The sequence below is a fragment of the Coffea eugenioides genome, unplaced genomic scaffold (genome assembly GCF_003713205.1).
Source record: "Coffea eugenioides isolate CCC68of unplaced genomic scaffold, Ceug_1.0 ScVebR1_1297;HRSCAF=2123, whole genome shotgun sequence".
In the NCBI taxonomy this organism is placed as follows: Eukaryota; Viridiplantae; Streptophyta; class Magnoliopsida; order Gentianales; family Rubiaceae; genus Coffea; species Coffea eugenioides.
Window position 1 is genome coordinate 22,194 of NW_020861688.1, and position 6,000 is coordinate 28,193.

General features: G+C 32.3%; 1 non-coding gene across 1 annotated transcript; it reads right to left on the reverse strand.

Moving 5' to 3' along the window:
• Positions 1-5,661: 5,661 nt before the first annotated feature.
• Positions 5,662-5,768, reverse strand: LOC113755194. Its single transcript, XR_003465600.1, has one exon. It is a non-coding gene; the product is annotated as a small nucleolar RNA R71 (small nucleolar RNA).
• Positions 5,769-6,000: the final 232 nt, after the last annotated feature.

Here is a 6,000-nt window from a genome sequence, read left to right on the forward strand (position 1 = left end):
GCATTCAGTTAACTAGTATTTTCATTTGCAAGAGTAGTGAGGAATTCCATACCTCTAGGAGTTTTTTATTGTTATTTGTATTACTTTATCTCACGTTTATAGTGTAGATTTAATTTTTTGCACTTGTGGTAGTCTAAATAATAAAAAAGTTTGAAAACCATCGGTAATTGACATTCTTCCCTGTGGACTCGACCCTTAATACCCTATACCCAATCTCGACTTGTATATATACTAAAAATTGCGTGTGAGCTATTTAGAATTTTATAAATATAAACTTGATTATGGAATGAGTTTAATTGTTATATGCATACCCCGCACTCGTCAAAGTTCATTTTTTCTATGAAATTACATGAAACAGGCCACTAAAGTCATAAAGGTGCACCTCTACTCTCATGAGTGAACTCCCTAGATTTATCACTTCCTTGAATTAGTGTCAAATTCCAATTATCACTGCGAACTTAACACCTTAAAATTATCACAATTAATGGTCAGTTAATCATGATTAGATAAGCCAAAGTAATAAATAACTTGTTCAAAATAATATCATCAACTAACAAAATAAATATCACAAACAAAATATAGAAAGTTCATCCATAACCCTAAGTATAAACTTTAACTAAACATGAAAGCAAACACTAAACTTGTATTATAGTCAAACATAAGAATTAATACAAGAAACAAAATGATAGGAGAGAATTCACCCTTGTTACATGAGTTCCAAGCATCTCCATCTTCATCATTTATCTCATCCAAGTTTAGCTAGTACAAGAATGGATGGAAACTATACTACTCTATACTAAACTAATGAACTAAGAAAAACTAATGAAAACTACATTTTTTGTAGTGTCTCTAGCCTTCCAAAGTTATCAAACAAGTTCAACAAATGTCCTATTCATAGAGAATTAAAGCTCCAAGCAATTATGCTTCAAGTTGTTTGAATTGTGTCTTGAGATTCTCAAAAGTTATTTCTCCAAATTTCCAAGATGCTTCTTGCACATTCCAACTGAAATTCGTTCAGAAAATTGGCCCAAAAGTAATAGGAAAGAGCTGCAAGTTGAAGTACAACTGGTTCTAGCTGTAAAGTAGCCAAAATATGAATACGCATCCTCAAAATGCGAGTTAAGGTAGCGTATTGTCCTCCCCTGTAGGTTTGCACATTTCTGATCAGTTTTCAATATTGCTCTATTTTTGCACCAATTTCTGTTGATATTTTCTCAATGATAGAGCCTGAACTAGCTCTTGTACAAAAAATAAAATTTCTAGCCGTTTGAGTTAGTTGTCCAATTCTTCAAGAATCATCTAATTTGATGCTCTACATACTGAGAAATGACCAAAATATCAACTTTTGACAGCAAAAATGGCTAACTGTGTTTTGACTTTTTGGCCGAAAAAACTCATGGACTGGATTTTAATTTCCCATAAGAAATGTAGATTTATGTCTTAACTTCAAAATAGCTCAAGAATCACCCCAATCTGATATTTTTAACTCAAGATATAGCCGAAATATCGAAAGGTGTCAAAGCTATCAAACATTTCTTCTTTTATACTTGATTGCATTTCATCTTTTGAATATTTTGCACTTCATATTCTCTTTAAATCACTTCAAATCATCAACAATCATCCAAATATCTTCTCAATTTACTCCATTTTGTAATTGAATCATTAAAACCTACAAAAATACGAAATTTTCACTACTTTAAACACATAAAAATGCAATTTTTCACACTTAAACCGTAAAATGTAAATTTCACTAGAAACCTAGTTAATTAGTTATAAAAATAAATAAAACACACTAAAACTAAATAATAAACACACTTAAACACTCAAAATACACACTTATCAAAAAGTATCATAACCAATATAGAAAAGAGTCAAATAGGTGAATACACCTTTATATGTATGTGTTCATATAATTATTGGAATTACTATTCTAATCTCACGTTAATTTAGAGCATAAAATATATATCAACTTTACTGTGATTAATAATTTTCTTGTTAGCAGAATTTAACTTTTAATATATACATACTTAGATATGCCTATCTAAGATCTTTCCACTTAGTATTAAAATTTCTTAGGGTATATTTTAAGAAGTTGCTAGTGAGATAGTAAGACAACTCATCTATTATCAGAGGTGTTGAATTCTTATAGTTTATTATAATCTTTTAATGCCTCATATTGTATCTAGGCTCCATATAGATTAGACATTTTTGACCTATTTTTCATAAATTTTACTGTAGCGATGTATATAGAAAAATTGTTACTTTAGTTGTTCATTAAGGTGTTCATAGAATTTTAAATATTTTTGGGGTATTTTTACAAATAAAAAGATTCACCCACCATCATCACCCACTACCACCACCAACCACCATTGCCACCCCTACCTCCTCTCTTCTTCCTCTTTCTTTCTCCCACTTTAGTCATAACTGGGAGGGAAAGGGTCTAGGGTGGCAGACGCACAGAGAGAGAGGAGGAAAGGAGAGAGAAGGGAGGAGGAAGAAGGGGGAAAAAGAGAGAGAGGGAAGAGAGAGGAAGATAAAGAAGGAGGAAGGAGAGGGGCGACCATGGGTGGTGATTGTTTTTTATTTATTTATTAGTTACATTTGAGATTTGTATGGATAGGTGTTTTTTGAAAGTGTTTTTGGAAGTGTATTACGATAATATTATATATGAAAAATCTTGCATTTAAAAAAATTGTCAATCCAAATAGAGCCACAATTTCTAATAATATGAGTTATCATATTACAAATAATAATTAGGATTAAACTATAACAATTCACATTCAAAATACCCCATGATATTCTTATAGAATAGCATCATTTATGCACACAGTATATGGAACATGTATTATTGGCATTCAAATAGCTGTCCACATATATTCTCTATGCAAATCAATCCAATGAACTTGAGGATTATATAATTAGTTTTGATGTTGCTTAGTAAATGACATCTACTACTCTCTTCAGAAGGAAGAAAGATAATATGTGCTTGTTTATATGTAGTAATAATATCTAATCTATTAATACCATTGATAAGGGTTTATTTTACGTATTTTTAAATGCATTCTATTAGTTAATTTTGGTTTGATTATTTAGTTTTATAACTAAAATAACTAGGTTTTGGTAAAAATCTACATTTTATGTTAAAGTGGCTAATATTGAATTTCTATTGATTTTAATAGTAAAAACTTCATTTTCATGCAGGATTAATGATTCAATCAGCAAAGGATGTCAATTGAGGTGAAAAATGGATAATTGGTGATAAATGTAAGTGATAAAGAAGAAATGAAGTGAAGTGAAGAAATGCGAGTGAGAACAACACTGACACATTTATGTATTTCGACTATATGTGGAGCTACACATATCAGATTGAGATGATCTTTATACCATGTTAAAGCTAAGAGATAGACCTATATTTGGTATGAAGACATCAAAATCTGATTCTGCTATTTTCTTGGTGAAAAGGTCGAAATACAGAACCTGCATTCTATGGACGAGAATGAAATAAGGGACTGACCAGTTGTTGGTATTTCGATCATATCTCAGTTTACAAAACTCCGATTTAGATGATTCTTAAAGCATTGTAAAACTAATTCAAAGAGCTACAACTTTTTTGTTTTGCACGAAAGCTAGTTCGGCCTCCATCATATAGACAATCACAGTTGAAGCGAGGCCAATTTCACAGAGTTGAAAACGCGAGTCAGCAAAACGTGGATTGAACCCACGTTTTTTCAAATCGCGTTTTGTAGCCGAAATTCTGTAATTTACTTAGCCATTTCTCTTGTGTTCATATTACTTTCCAGCTATAAGTTGCAAGAGAATTCAGTGCACATGCTTCAGAATACGAAAGGGCAGACAATATGGCTTATTGTCAAGTCAAAAACCTTTGTTATTGACTATCTTAACAAATTTCAGATTTGGGAATCAAGAGGTGGAATTTGACTTGACAATAAAAAAAAGAGCTTTTGAGCAGTTTTTATGTAGAGAAACAAGGGAGGTCAGAGAAGCATACGTAGCCTGATTTTCTGATAGCAAACTCTCTCTAGCTAGTAACTTTTGCAGGAACACATGGAGGTTTCATCTTGTAATCATCTAGTACAAGACATAGCAGATTCTTGGAGGGCTTCACCATTACTTGGCTAAGCTTTTCTTTATCTTTCTTGTACTTGTAAACTGAGACGTTTTCCATTAATGAAGTTATGAGTTTGATTATTATATCATCAATGAGTAGCTAAATTTCTATATCTAGGGAGTAGATGAAACTTATGGCCAAGTGATATGAGTTGAATGTGATTTATACTTGTTGTATCTTGTATTAACTTGTCCACTTGTGTATGCTTGATTACTTGTTGTTTGATCACCAATAGCAGGTTTATAGTTGTTATTACTCATTGAGAAATAGTAAAAACAATGGAATAATATGAGTGAAGTTTGAGTTGTATATTCATGAGAATAGAAATACATTCAAGTGGATTAAATCTGCATTTCACGCATGAACAAGAGCAGTTTTAGTTTTCACCAAGAGATTAGGAAGAACCAAGCTGTTTTAGATCAATTTTATCATGAGAATGAAGTTTTGGCAATTTTGGAAATGAATCCCTGGTTAAACAAGAGTAGTAACAAGTGTTAAAATCATTCATTTGGATCATTTGTGTCATAAGTGGAATCTACATCCCTAGATTCAAGTATTTGGTGAATTTTTCTCCATTTGTGATATTGCAATTATCTAGCTAAGGATTTTAGATAGCAAAAAGATTGTAGTCAGATTTAATTCTGAATTTTTTGCTCAAATATATTGTGAGTCTAAATAATAGAGTAAATAAGGATCTAGTAATTGTTTAAGTTGCTCCTCGTGGGATCGACTCGATACATACCCTACATTACGATTTTGGCCTGTATACTTGCAGTCAACGGATATAAATTCGGATTTAACTTGCACTTACATTAAAAACTCGTCAAGTTTTTGGTGCCGTTGCCGGGGAGCGGCAATATTAGGACCTGATCATCTCTATTAATTTAGACAGCCTTATTTTTTTTGTTAGTTAAGCTGGTTATAGTTAAATTTTGCATTTAAATCAGTTTTTGACAATTGAAACTGCATAATCTCTCTTATTTCTGTTTGTAATGTATGCACCGGGCATCTCGGGAAGTTACACCTTTCGATCCAGAAATTGAGAGGACAATACGTAGACAAAGGAGGCATATACCACAGCAAGAGGAACAAAAGGTTTGGCAACCGATAGAGAAAATCCTAATAGAGCTATCGTTTGAAGAAAAGATGCTAGAAAATGAAGCAAATAGGTGAGCTCTACGAGATTTTGCTCTAACGGGGGCACAAGGATCTCAAACAAGCATAGCAAGGCCTACGGTAAATGCTAATAATTTTGAAATTAAACTATCACTTATCCAAATGGTAAAACAATCTCAATTTGGAGGTAATGCTGTAGAAGATCTAACTCACACTTAGCTACATTCTTGAAAATATGTGATACCATTAAAATAAATGGAGTTAGTGATGATGCTATAAGGGTAAGATTGTTCCCATTTTTATTAAGAGATAAGGCTAAACTTTGGCTACACTCTTATGCTCCTAACACTTTTACTACATGGGATGATTTATCAAGAGCATTTTTGAATAAGTATTTTCCACCGGATAAGACTGCTAAACTTAGAATGGATATCACTAGTTTTAGCCAACTAGAGAGTGAATCATTATATGAGGCATGGGAAAGATTTAGAGATTTGCTTCGGAAATGTCCATATCATGGACTGCCCGATTGGCTAATCGTACAAACTTTCTATAATGGTTTAACTTTTTCTACTAAAACTATGATTGATGCAGCTGCAGGTGGAGATTTAATGGGTAAATCACCCCAAGAAACTCAGAATTTGATAGAAGAAATGATCGCAAATAACTACCAATGGGCCAATGAGAGAAGTAATATAAGACGTCACGCAGGTATGATAGAAATGGACATTCTCAATATGTTGAGTGCTCAAATG